This window comes from Oncorhynchus clarkii, chromosome 5, assembly GCF_045791955.1.
Source record: "Oncorhynchus clarkii lewisi isolate Uvic-CL-2024 chromosome 5, UVic_Ocla_1.0, whole genome shotgun sequence".
Classification (NCBI taxonomy): domain Eukaryota; kingdom Metazoa; phylum Chordata; class Actinopteri; order Salmoniformes; family Salmonidae; genus Oncorhynchus; species Oncorhynchus clarkii.
This window is the reverse complement of record NC_092151.1, coordinates 2,595,594-2,610,140: the sequence shown is the minus strand read 5'-3', so window position 1 is coordinate 2,610,140 and position 14,547 is coordinate 2,595,594. Positions and strand designations below refer to the sequence as shown.

General features: G+C 41.8%; 1 protein-coding gene across 3 annotated transcripts in view; it reads right to left on the bottom strand.

The window, feature by feature from the left end:
* The window catches only part of LOC139408254 (polypyrimidine tract-binding protein 3-like), a 96,680-nt gene extending 83,441 nt beyond the window's left edge, over positions 1-13,239 (bottom strand). The window contains exon 1 of one of the 3 annotated variants that reach the window (XM_071151935.1): positions 13,012-13,239. The gene's annotated coding sequence lies outside the window, so the exon portion shown is untranslated. Of the gene's footprint in view, positions 1-11,354; positions 11,391-13,011 lie in introns of those variants that run through there. The other 2 variants (XM_071151934.1, XM_071151936.1) reach the window with 2 other exon arrangements.
* Positions 13,240-14,547: the final 1,308 nt, after the last annotated feature.

Here is a 14,547-nt window from a genome sequence, read left to right as displayed (position 1 = left end):
AGATGGAGTAGTAGAAACAAGATGGAGTAGTAGAAACACATCATGGAGTAGTAGAAACACATCATGGAGTAGTAGAAACACATCATGGAGTAGTAGAAACACATCATGGAGTAGTAGAAACAAGATGGAGTAGTAGAAACACATCATGGAGTAGTAGAAACAAGATGGAGTAGTAGAAACACATCATGGAGTAGCAGAAACAAGATGGAGTAGTAGAACACATCATGGAGTAGTAGAAACAAGATGGAGTAGTAGAAACACATCATGGAGTAGTAGAAACAAGATGGAGTAGTAGAAACACATCATGGAGTAGTAGAAACACATCATGGAGTAGTAGAAACAAGATGGAGTAGTAGAAACACATCATGGAGTAGTAGAAACACATCATGGAGTAGTAGAAACAAGATGGAGTAGTAGAAACACATCATGGAGTAGTAGAAGAAACAAGATGGAGTTCTAGAAACACATCATGGAGTAGTAGAAACACATCATGGAGTAGTAGAAGAAACAAGATGGAGTTCTAGAAACACATCATGGAGTTCTAGAAGCACAAGATGGAGTAGTAATGTCTGAATACAGAAGTATTCCATGTAAGTATGTACATAATTATGTGATTGTGTTGTTCCAGAATAGACTAATAATAACATTGTATAAACTCTACTTATGGCTAGGGGTTCAACAACATTCTGCTGAAAAGGCAGAGCTCGAAATTCCAAAATATTTTTTTAAATATGTAGCTTTCATACATTCACAAGTGCAATACACCAAATTAAAGATAAACTTCTTGTTAATCTGCCCATCGTGTCCGATTTCAAAAAGGCTTTACAGCGAAAGCACACCATATGATTATGTTAGGTCAGAGCCTAGTCACAAAAACACACACAGCCGTTTTCCAGCCAAAGAGAGGAGTCACAAAAAGGCAGAATTAAAGACAAAATGAATCACTAACTGTCACACCCTGGCCATAGAGAGGCTTTTATTCTCTATTTTGGTTAGGCCAGGGTGTGACTAGGGTGGGGATTCTAGTTTCTTTATTGCTATGTTTTCTGTTTCTATGTTTTGGCCGGGTATGGTTCTCAATCAGGGACAGCTGTCTAACGTTGTCTCTGATTGGGAATCCTACTTAGGCAGCCTGTTTTGCCACCTTAGTTGTGGGTAGTTGTCTGTGTTGGTGGCCTGTATAGCCGTAGTAAGCGTCATGTTAGTTTTGTCGTTTCTTGTTTTTGTTGGCGACATTCTAAATAAAAAGAAATGTGCGCTCACCACGCTGCACCTTGGTCCGGTCATTTCATTGACGACGTTCGTGACACTAACATTTGATGATCTTCATCAGATGGCACTCATAGGACTTCATGTTACACAACACATGTATGTTTTGTTCGACAAAGTTCCTATTTATATCCAAAAATCTCTGTTTACATTGGCGCGTTATGGTCAGTAATGTTGTGCCTCGAAAACATCCAGCAAATTTTCAGAGAGCCACATGAATTTACAGAAATACTCATAATAAACTTTGATAAAAGATACAACTATTATGCACAGAATTATAGATATACTTCTCCTTAATGCAACAGCTGTGTCAGATTTCAAAAAAGCTTTACGGAAAAAGCAAACCATGCAATAATCTGAGTACGGCGCTCAGACACAAAAACAAGCCATGCAGATACCCGCCATGTTGTGCAGTCAACAGAAGTCAGAAATAGCATTATAAATATTCACTTACCTTTGAAGATCTTCATCAGAACGCACACCCAGGAATCCCAGTTCCACAATAAATGTTTATTTTGTTCGATTAAGTCCATCATTTATGTCCAAATACCTCCTTTTGTTAGCGGGTTTAGTAAACAAATCCAAACTCAGGAGGTGCGGGCAGGTCCAGGCGAAAGTTCAAACTAAAAGTTCAAAAAGTTATATTACAGTTCGTAGAAACATGTCAAACGATGTATAGAATCAATCTTTAGGATGTTTTTAACATAAATCTTCAATAATGTTCCAACCGGAGAATTCCTTTGTCTTTAGAGTTGCAATGGAACGCAGGTCGCTCTCACGTATGCACGCGTGATCAACTCATGGCACTCTGGCAGGCCTCTGGTTGATTCAGCTCTCATTCGCCCCCACTTCACAGTAGAAGCCTCAAACAAGGTTCTAAAGACTGTTGACATCTAGTGGAAGCCTTAGGTAGTGCAATTTGACCCCATAGACACTGTATATTCAATAGGCAATGAGTTGAAAAACTACAAACCTCAGATTTCCCACTTCCTGGTTGGATTTTTCTCAGGTTTTTGCCTGTCATATGAGTTCTGTTATACTCACAGACATCATTCAAACAGTTTTAGAAACCTCAGAGTGTTTTCTATCCAATAATACTAATAGTAGCAGGAAGTTTACTCTGGGCACGCTTTTCATCCGAACGTGAAAATGCTGCCCCCTATCCCAAACAGGATAAATAAGTCAGTGTGTGTGTGTGTGTGTGTTCATGACCAGGTAGATTGAAAGCATGGAAAGAAAGCTTGAGAACTTGGCTGCTATGACAAGGAGAGAGAGAGAGAGAGAGAGAGAGAGAGAGAGAGAGAGAAACTACAGGATTTCATAGTCATATGATCGTGACATTCTTCACAGAATTAACCACCAAACCAAGGCAAAAAGACATAGTCACGAGAAAGAAAGTGTGAGGAGAAAAAAAAAGTCCCTAGAAAATGACAAGAGAGAACATTCCCCTATCGTTCAGCTGCTCTGCTACCATGTTGTTGTCATGTTGTGTTGCTACCATGCTGTGTTGTCATGTGTTGCTGCCATGCTATGTTGTTGTCTTTAGGTCTCTCTTTATGTAGTGTTGTGTCGTCTCTCTTGTCGTGATGTGTGTTTTGTCCTATATTTATATTACATTTATTTGTCTTTTTAATCCCAGGCCCCCGTCCCCACAGGAGGCCTTTTGCCTTTTGGTAGGCCATCATTGTAAATAAGAATGTGTTCTTAACTGACTTGCCTAGTTAAATAAAGGTTCAATTAAAAATGTAAAAATAAATATATCTCAGGCTGTGTTCCCTATAGTTCAGCTGCTCTGTCAGTCCAGTCAGCCATGTCTCAGGCTGTGTTCCCTATAGTTCAGCTGCTCTGTCAGTCCAGTCAGTCATGTCTCAGGCTGTGTTCCAAATGGCACCCTATTCCCTCTATAGTGAACTACTTTTGACACGGCCAAAACTGACAATATGCTAGGAGCACAGTAGCTAAATGCCAAAGCTACATTCTTCTGTCACACAGTCAACATTGTTTTATAGAGAACATCTATTCTAACACAGTTTGTCACAGTACATATGGTGATGCCTATATAGCCTATGGTGTTGTTTATGTGTTATGTGTTTATGTGTTGTTGATTGACATGCAGTTCTGCCAATCAAAAAGAGAAAACCTTAAACCTTTCAGGTGTCTTTGGATAAAATAGGGAAATGACTAAAAACATTGACATTTTTCCTTGCAGAATTGTTCTGTATTTAATTATATCTCCATTGAAAATATCTTTGTGATGTTGACCGACCGTTCAGTCGTCAGTATAGAGAGCAGCCACTGCAGCATCAATCTTCCCCAACACTGTGACAAAGGTTAAAAGATTGGCAGAAGAAAGATGTTCATTTTCAGATAATGTTGTTCGGTTGACAATTTTGTGTTGAGTAATGTTGATTGTAGAGGTCGACTGATTCATCGGAATGGCATGTTAATTAGGGCCGATTTCAAGTTTTCATAATAATCGGAAATCGGTATTTTTGGACACCGATTTAGTTTTACACCTTTATTTAATGTTTATTTAACTAGGCAAGTCAGTTAAGAACATTCTTATTTACAATGACTGCCTAGGAACAGTGGGTTAACTGCCTCGTTCAGGGGCAGAACGACAGATTTTTACCTTGTCAGATCGGGGGATCCAATCTTGCAACCTTAAAATTAACTCGTCCAACGCAATAACGACCTGCCTCTCGTTACACTCCACAAGTAGGCTGACTGCCTGTTACCTGAATGCAGTAAGCCAAGGTAAGTTGCTAGCTAGAATTAAACTTATCTTATAAAAAACAATCAATCAATCATAATCACTAGTTAACTACACATGGTTGATGATATTACTAGTTTATCTAGCGTGTCCTGCGTTGCATATAATCTGACTGATTTTACAAGCATACAAGTATCTGACTGAGCGGTGGTAGGCAGCAGCAGGCTCGTAAGCATTCATTCAAACAGCACTTTCGTGCATTTTGCCAGCAGCTCTTCGTTGTGCGTCAAGCATTGCGCTGTTTATGACTTCAAGCCTATCAACTCCCGAGATGAGGCTGGTGTAACCGAAGTGAAATGGCTAGCTAGTTAGCGGGGGGAGCGCTAATAGCGTTTAAAACGTCACTCGCTCTGAGACTTGGAGTAGTTGTTACCCTTGCTCTGCATGGATAAATCAAATCAAATCAAATCAAATTTTATTTGTCACATACACATGGTTAGCAGATGTTAATGCGAGTGTAGCGAAATGCTTGTGCTTCTAGTTCCGACAATGCAGTAATAACAAGTAATCTAACTAACAATTCCAAAACTACTGTCTTGTACACAGTGTAAGGGGATAAAGAATATGTACATAAGGATATATGAATGAGTGATGGTACAGAGCAGCATAGGCAAGATACAGTAGATGGTATCGGGTACAGTATGTACAAATGAGATGAGTATGTAAACAAAGTGGCATAGTATAGTATAATGTGGCTAGTGATACATGTATTACATAAGGATACCGTCGATGATATAGAGTACAGTATATACGTATGCATATGAGATGAATAATGTAGGGTAAGTAACATTTATATAAGGTAGCATTGTTTAAAGTGGCTAGTGATATATTTACATCATTTCCCATCAATTCCCATTATTAAAGTGGCTGGAGTTGAGTCAGTGTCAGTGTGTTGGCAGCAGCCACTCAGTGTTAGTGGTGGCTGTTTAACAGTCTGATGGCCTTGAGATAGAAGCTGTTTTTCAGTCTCTCGGTCCCAGCTTTGATGCACCTGTACTGACCTCGCCTTCTGGATGATAGCGGGGTGAACAGGCAGTGGCTCGGGTGGTTGATGTCCTTGATGATCTTTATGGCCTTCCTGTGACATCGGGTGGTGTAGGTGTCCTGGAGGGCAGGTAGTTTGCCCCCGGTGATGCGTTGTGCAGACCTCACTACCCTCTGGAGAGCCTTACGGTTGAGGGCGGTGCAGTTGCCATACCAGGCGGTGATACAGCCCGCCAGGATGCTCTCGATTGTGCATCTGTAGAAGTTTGTGAGTGCTTTTGGTGACAAGCCGAATTTCTTCAGCCTCCTGAGGTTGAAGAGGCGCTGCTGCGCCTTCTTCACGATGCTGTCTGTGTGAGTGGACCAATTCAGTTTGTCTGTGATGTGTATGCCGAGGAACTTAAAACTTGCTACCCTCTCCACTACTGTTCCATCGATGTGGATAGGGGGGTGTTCCCTCTGCTGTTTCCTGAAGTCCACAATCATCTCCTTAGTTTTGTTGACGTTGAGTGTGAGGTTGTTTTCCTGACACCACACTCCGAGGGCCCTCACCTCCTCCCTGTAGGCCGTCTCATCGTTGTTGGTAATCAAGCCTACCACTGTTGTGTCGTCCGCAAACTTGATGATTGAGTTGGAGGCGTGCGTGGCCACGCAGTCGTGGGTGAACAGGGAGTACAGGAGAGGGCTCAGAACGCAACCTTGTGGGGCCCCAGTGTTGAGGATCAGCGGGGAGGAGATGTTGTTGCCTACCCTCACCACCTGGGGGCGGCCCGTCAGGAAGTCCAGTACCCAGTTGCACAGGGCGGGGTCGAGACCCAGGGTCTCGAGCTTGATGACGAGCTTGGAGGGTACTATGGTGTTGAATGCCGAGCTGTAGTCGATGAACAGCATTCTCACATAGGTATTCCTCTTGTCCAGATGGGTTAGGGCAGTGTGCAGTGTGGTTGAGATTGCATCGTCTGTGGACCTATTTGGGCGGTAAGCAAATTGGAGTGGGTCTAGGGTGTCAGGTAGGGTGGAGGTGATATGGTCCTTGACTAGTCTCTCAAAGCACTTCATGATGACGGATGTGAGTGCTACGGGGCGGTAGTCAAACCGAACTCAAACGTTAGCTTTTACTTTCTTCTCCAACACTTTGTTTTTGCTTTATTTAAACCAAATTGAACATGTTTCATGATTTATTTGAGGCTAAATTGATTTTATTTATGTATTATATTAAGTTAAAATAAGTGTTCATTCATTATTGTTGTAATTGTCATTATTACAAATTTTAAAAAATGTAACCGGTTTAACGATTAACCGGTATCAGCTTTTTTGGTCCTCCAATAATCGGTATCGGCATTGAAAAATCATAATCGGTCGACCTCTAGTTGATTGACCCTTTTTAGTCTAGTGTTTGTGTTGAATCTGAGAGGTATTCACCTACAGGAACAATGTCACTGAGCAGGAAAGTAAAGCAGCACCACAGATGACTCACTTCATCAGACAGACACATTCCATCTCTCTTTCCTGCCTGGCCCAACCAGGAAGAGACAGACACATTCCATCTCTCTTTCCTGCCTGGCCAAACCAGGAAGAGACAGACACATTTCATCTCTCTTTCCTGCCTGGCCCAACCAGAAAGAGACAGACACATTCCATCTCTCTTTCCTGCCTGGCCCAACCAGGAAGAGACAGACACTTTCCATCTCTCCTTCCTGCCTGACCCAACCAGGAAGACAGAAACAGACCAGGAAACAGTCACAGCAGTTTCCTGTCTCTACAGGCCCAACAAACATGCAGGCCTGTGACTGGGCCATACCGGTCTGTCTGTTAAGAAAGGAAAGATATAGGAGGCTCATATGTAAGGTCTGATATAGGGCCTGATATAGGGTCTGATATTTGTAGGGCCTATGTCAGGCCCTAATCAAGTCTATTTGCATACCAAATGGCACAGCATTTCCTATATAAACGCAGCAAAAAAAGAAAAGTCCCTTTTTCAGGACCCTGTCTTTGAAAGATAATTAGTAAAAATCCAAATAACTTCACAGATCTTCATTGTAAAGGGTTTAAACACTGTTTCCCATGCTTGTTCAATGAACCACAAACAATGAATGAACATGCACCTATGGAACGGTTGTTAAGACACTAACAGCTTACAGACGGTAGGCAATTAAGGTCACAGTTATAAAAACTTAGGACACTAAAGAGGCCTTTCTACTGACTCTGAAAAACACCAAAAGAAAGATGTCCAGGGTCCCTGCTCATCTGCATGAACTTGCCTTTGGCATGCTGCAAGGAGGCATGAGGACTGCAGATGTGGCCAGGGCAATAAATTGCAATGTCCGTACTGTGAGACGCCTAAGACCGTGCTACAGGGAGACAGGGCGGACAGCTGATCGTCCTCGTAGTGGCAGACCACGTGTAACAACACCTGCACAGGATCGGTACATCCGAACATCACACCTGTGGGACAGGTACAGGATGGCAACAACAACTGCCCGAGTTACACCAGGAAAGCACAATCCCTCCATCAGTGCTCAGACTGTCCACAATAGGCTGAGAGAGGCTGGACTGAGGGCTTGTAAGGCCTGTTGTAAGGCTGGTCCTCACCAGATCTCACCGGCAACAACATCGCCTATGGGCACAAACTCACCGTCGCTGGACCAGACAGGACTGGCAAAAAGTGCTCTTCACTGACGAGTCGCGGTTTTGTCTCACCAGGGGTGATGGTTGGATTCGCGTTTATCGTCGAAGGAATGAGCGTTACATTGAGGCCTGTACTCTGGAGCGGGATTGATTTGGAGGTGGAGGGTCCGTCATGGTCTGGGGCGGTGTGTCCACAGCATCATCGGACTGAACTTGTCATTGCAGGAAATTTCAACGCTGTGTGTTACAGGGAAGGCATCCTCCCCCCTCATGTGATACCCTTCCTGCAGACTCATCCTGACATGACCCTCCAGCATGACAATACCAGCAGCCATACTGCTCGTTCTATGTATGATTTCCAGCAACACAGGAATGTCAGTGTTCTGCCATGGCCAGCGAAGAGCCCGGATCTCAATCCCATTGAGCATGTTTGGGACCTGTTGGATTGGAGGGTGATGGCTAGGGTCATTCCCCTCAGAAATGTCCGGGAACTTGCAGGTGCCTTGGTGGAAGTGGGGTAACATCTCACAGCAAGAACTGGCAATTCTGGTGCAGTCCATGAGGAGGAGATGCACTGCAGGACTTAATGCAGCTGGTGGCCACACCAGATACTGACTGTTACTTTTGATTTTGACCCCCCCTTTGTTCAGGGACAAATTATTCCATTTCTGTTAGTCACATCATGTCTGTGGAACTTGTTCAGTTTATGTCTCAGTTGTTGAATCTTGTTATGTTCATACAAATATTTACATATGTTAATAAGTTTGCTGAAAATAAACGCAGTTGACAGAGAGAGGACGTTTCTTTTTTTGTTGCTGAGTTTATATGCATTTTCCATTTAGCATACTGCAGGTTCACTCCACGGAACGACAGAACCAAGGAGACCGGATGTTACATTTGTGTTTATTCTAATTCCGTCTTCAGCCAACAGTTCTGAATTTAAAGACGCTGTTCCAATCACCACTGCATATCTTCTCACCATCCCAGGAAAGAAAGGCAGGTGTTGATGATTCTAGAAGAAAATACTGTACAACGGCTACAAAGAAGGTAGCTAGTCTTACAAGTTTAAGTGGAGAGAGTTAGTATATTTGACATCCACATCACATGGTGGTGTATAGAATTTTAGATCGTGTTTATTTTGGACAGGACATTCAGAATAAAGAGTGTGTAGGGTCTAGTGTGTAGGGTCCAGTGTGTAGGGTCCAGTGTGTAGGGTCTAGTGTGTAGGGTCTAGTGTGCAGGGTCTAGTGTGTAGGGTCTAGTGTGTAGGGTCTAGTGTGTAGGGTCTAGTGTGTAGGGTCTAGTGTGTAGAGTCTAGTGTGCAGGGTCCAGTGTGTAGGGTCTAGTGTGTAGGGTCTAGTGTGTAGGGTGAATGACTACGAAAACAGTTTGTCAAAAGCGATACCTGATAGCAATAATCCTGCTCTATTGCAACAGGTCTATTGGACAGGCCCTGCTATTGCAACAGATCCATTGGACAGACCCTGCTATTGCAACAGGTCCATTGGACAGACCTTGCTATTGCAACAGATCCATTGGACAGACCCTGCTATTGCAACAGATCCATTGGACAGTGACAACTACTTCATTCTTATCAGCATTGCTGTAGGTTGTGTAAAGGAAACACAGAGTAGACCATTTATATTTCCTAATTACTAAAACACTGAAAATCCCTGTATGAGTTGAGTTTTCAGTTTTAATAAATAAGAAAGGAACCTGAGGAAACTGTGTCATCATTCATGCATGGTTCCACATTTGGTGCAAATACAGTGGTAGAAAATATTTTAAAGTACTACTTAAGTCGTTTTTGTCTGTACTTTACTCTACAATTTATATTTTTGACAACTTTTACTTTTACTCCACTACATTGCTAAGGAAAGTATGTACACAAATACTGCGTTTGTAAATGATGTCCAAGCGTTGGAGTGCGCCTCTGACTGTCCATAAATTAACAAAACAGGAAAATCGTGCCGTCATGTTCGCTTAATACAAGGAATTTAATGTATGTACAGCATTTACTTTTACTCAAGTATGACAATTTAGTACTTTTCCCACCGCTGCGCAAATACGTTGGGTTAAACGCCTTCCATTGACAGTGTGTTCAGCAGACACGCATATCACTTAGGCCTATTTCCCCATGTCATAAACAACTTCTTGATTAATTTATGTGTTGTCACTGTAGCTAGGTTTACATACAATTAGTGACAGATTTCCATGTGAATATTCTATAATCCACATTAAAAAAAACGATATGGGCATTTTCCCACAAGTTTCCATCAAATTGACCTGTTGTGGATGACGTAGCCTGGTGCACATATATACAGTTGAAGTCAGAAGTTTATATACACTTAGGTTGGAGTCATTAAAACTCGTTTTTCAACCACTCCACAAATGTCATGTTTAGATCGTACTTTTTGGAGAAATGTCCTCTGGTCTGATGAAACAAAAATAGAACTGTTTGGCCATAATGACCATCGTTATGTTTGGAGGAAAAATGGGGAGGCTTGCAAGCTGAAGAACACCATTCCAACCATGAAGCACAGGGGTGGCAGCATCATGTTGTGGGGGTGCTTTGCTGCAGGAGGGACTGGTGCACTTCACAAAATAGATGGCATCATGAGGTAGTAAAATTATGTGGATATATTGAAGCAACATCTCAAGACATCAGTCAGGAAGTTAAAGCTTGGTCGCAAATGGGTCTTCCAAATGGACAATGACGCCAAGCATACTTCCAAAGTTGTGGCAAAATGGACAATGACAACAAAGTCAAGGTATTGGAGTGGCCATCACAAAGCCCTGACCTCAATCCTATAGAAAATGTGTGGGCAGAACTGAAAAAGCGTGTGCGAGCAAGGAGGCCAACAAACCTGACTCAGTTACACCAGCTCTGTCAGGAGGAATGGGCCAAAATTCACCCAACTTATTGTGGGAAGCTTGTGGAAGGCTACCTGAAACGTTTGACCCAAGTTAAACAATTTAAAGGCAATGCTACCAAATACAAATTGAGTGTATGTAAACTTCTGACCCACTGGGAATGTGATGAAAGAAATAAAAGCTGAAATAAATCATTCTCTCCACTATTATTCTGACATGTCACATTCTTAAAATAAAGTGGTGATCCTAACTGACCTAAGACAGGGAATTTATACTAGGATTAAAATGTCAGGAATTGTGAAAAAATGAATTTACATTCATTTGGCTAAGGTGTATGTAAACTTCCGACTACAATGTTGAGGTAAAATTCCCATGAACTGAATAAAAAATACAAGTTAAATGGGGTTCCATCGCATTTTCAAATGTACTGATTGTTTTCTCACCAAAAAGAGGTAGTTTATATAGTGAGTGTGCCTTTGCATGTGCCCTCTAACCAACCATACATGGTGAGATTATAATGGACCAAAAAATATATTTTAATTTGTCAAACAGGCAGTCAAGCACCGATGATCATGTCACCAGAATAAGACCCTCGATATTTATTGGAAAGCAGCATCAAGCTCATCATCTTGCACTTTCACCACCCTGTGAAGTTCATAACTTATTTCATCTGTAGCCTAATAAACTGCATGCTTTCCCGAAGAGTCTGAGTGGGAGGACCACACAATATGTCCTATGTTGGTTATTATATCAATATTTGCGTACTAAAAACGTTCCCACCGACATTTCTTGCATAATTGACTTTACCGACACAAAAAGATCCCACCTTGTCTATCGTATTTCGTTTTTTCAAAATGTTAAAAGTTTACCGACAAAAATGTTCTGTTTCCATCAGGCCTGTCGTGACATGTTTTATCCGACATGTAGACCTACTTTACTGCATAAAAAGGTTCGACATGTAGACCTACTTTACTGCATAAAAAGGTTCGATGGAAACCTGGTTGGTGTTATGATGACACGCATTCATCAACAATAAGACAGCTGTTGTGTTTGGTTCACATCAATACGGGATGATGTGGCAAACAGCTCACACGCCAAAACAATAGCCTGCCTTATCACCGATAGTTGCCGTAGAGATGTGTGATGTACAATCACGGAAATCCCCACTGGAGAAGCTCACAACACAATCAGCTCACTGCACATTGGAACCATCCACTACATTTAACGCTACTTGTATATCCATATCCTACACGAGGCCCCAACTAACTAACTCGTGTAAGTGATTTGACTGATGATCCACTTCCACGTCGTTACATTGTTGCATTGTATTTGTTACATGAATAAGAAATGGAGAGAGGACCGAGCGGTCAACAGTTAAGCGACAGTCTTTTGTTTCGGGAAGAGAAGGCAAGGCAGACAGCGTGGCAGATCATTCGAAGTTGAGAGGTGGCATAGATAGAAATGCTACAAATTGGCGAACCAAACTGCACAATTATGGTCACCAATTGCAAGTTAGTTTGTAGGCAAAAAATAGGATACAAAAAAACGCGTCATAGGTTATGACGGTTTTATTACATGTTATTACTAAGTTATAACATGTATATCTGTGTTAATGTGTGCAGCCCCACGCCGATACACCTGTTGGATAATTGAGCATATGGAGCATATGTATCTGAAAATAATTGTCTGAAAATGTTGTAGAGAAATGTTGTAGGATGAAGATTTTATAAATCTATCGACCAGCCCCCCGCCCACATGCCGTTATTTTCCCACGCACACGAGTAGTAAACAATGATTTAGAATAGCTCATATTCCGTTGTTTAAACAGCTCTGATATCATGTATATGCTTAAATTACACCATTTTACTTGAAGACTATTCTGTTGTAACTAGTTGTACATATTCTCTAAATGATGCTTTCGGTAGTCTATGTATCAAGAGCCTCTTGTTGTTTTCGCGAAGAAAGAAACGCCCCTTGCATATCTTAAAATGGCAGCATATCTTAATCAATGTCTTGATTTGTTACTTTTACTGTCCATGTGTGGCGATACTGTATTACTTACAGTAATGACACATATCATGCGAGAGTAGGGACAATAGAAAAAGCGTAGGCAACTAGCTCAACAATTGAAGGAAAAGGGGCTATTCTCTATGACTTTATTAAGTCAACTCTAGATAATGAACCAGCAAACGTCCATGCGCATAGACACAGAAATATGATGACCTCTCTAATCTATAGTCTTTTTTTCAGTGACGTGAAGTCCTTAATTGAATAGAATATGACCAATAAATCTATGTGAACACTTAAAAGAAGGTTAGGTTTAGGCTGCGAGGGGGCTTGTTTGTCGTCCCCCCCCCCTGCGTGCAAATCTCAACATTTTCTATCCGTGACTATAAATCCACTACACATTAAACAGGTTTCCTGCAAAAATGTTACATGCTTTTGTGTAACGGGCAATTACTGTAAGGAAAAAAACAACATACCCATCCATTGCACAGAGGAAACAGTGTAGAAAAGACAGTGAACGCTCAGGAAAGTGAAGAAATCGGTTTGGGTGTTGTTACTACTGCTCAGCTAGCTCGCGCACCTCCAACACTGAAATGTTCGCTCTCATACGCACAATGGCACGCTTCCTGTTAAACTGACGTGAAAATACACAGACAGACATGTACAGACGCCTTGCCTGCCTGCCTGCCTCGCTGTACAAAATGGCCTCTCCTCTCAGGCAGCTCCAACATAGACACACACACCTTTGCCACTTCCAACAACGAACGCACATCCATGTACACCACTCTGCGCCTTAGCGCGCCATCACCGCGCACACAGTTTGGATAGAAATTAGGATAGAATATGTCTGTGCCGCCCTGTCAGCGATAAAAACTGAGATCTCATCTAGGGACAGAGTGGACTCTGCTGCAGACTAGCAGTTAGTTGAACAGGAATAATCTTGTTCAATGGCAGGTATTAATTAATTAAGTTAATGGATCACACTGATCCAAGACTCACTTTAATTAATTGGCCACACTAATTTACCCATGAGAGTCACCACGAAATCATAGCACTTAAAGAAATTCATTATCAAATACAGTTTTAAGGAATAATTAACACAAACATGTTTAGTTTACTATCATTGTGGGACCAAACAATTTAGTCCCATTCAAAATCCTATTTTCCCTAAACTTAAACCCAAACCTAACTCTAATTGTAACCCTAAACCGAAAACAGCCTTTTTCTTTGTGGGGACCGGTGAATTGTCCTTGTTTTTGTTTTACTAATGCCCCCCTCCCACACACATACACACACACACACACACTTACTACATTTGGGCCTACATCATGTCTGCCATTCCTTGTTTCCTGCACTGTCAATGGTTGATTCATCATGGTTCTATGCAGCACAGTGAGCACACAGCTTACCAAAGCATCCTGAGACTGCAGCATGTACAAACTCGTTGCACCAGTCTGACCAGAAAGACTGAAGTATTGTATACATAGGCTATGCAATTAAAACATTACTCAAATACAAGGGAAAGCTATAGTTCCTAACATTATACTGCCCCCTATGTCACTCTCTTTCTTTCTCTCACCCTGTGTGTGTGTGTGTGTGTGTGTGTGTGTGTGTGTGTGTGTGTGTGTGTGTGTGTGTGTGTGTGTGTGTGTGTGTGTGTGTGTGTGTGTGTGTGTGTGTGTGTGTGTGTGTGTGTGTGTGTGCATGCGTGCGTGCGTGTTGTGGTGTGTGTGTGTTCCCACATCACATGGTCAAGAGTAATGCGTTTGATATTCATTGACATCAGAGGATTGCAGCTGTGAAAAATATATTGATTAATCATAATGTAGCCTAAAGGATTCCCATTCAAAATCCTGTTTTCCCAAACCCCTAAACCTAACATTTACGACAGCATTTACGACAGCAAATTTCAATTTACAAAAAATTAAATGACTGTGTTTTTGTCCTTTGAGTTTCTAGTCATGAAATCTATGCAGCCTGCTCAATCACTTTTTATAGCTAATGTCTACAGG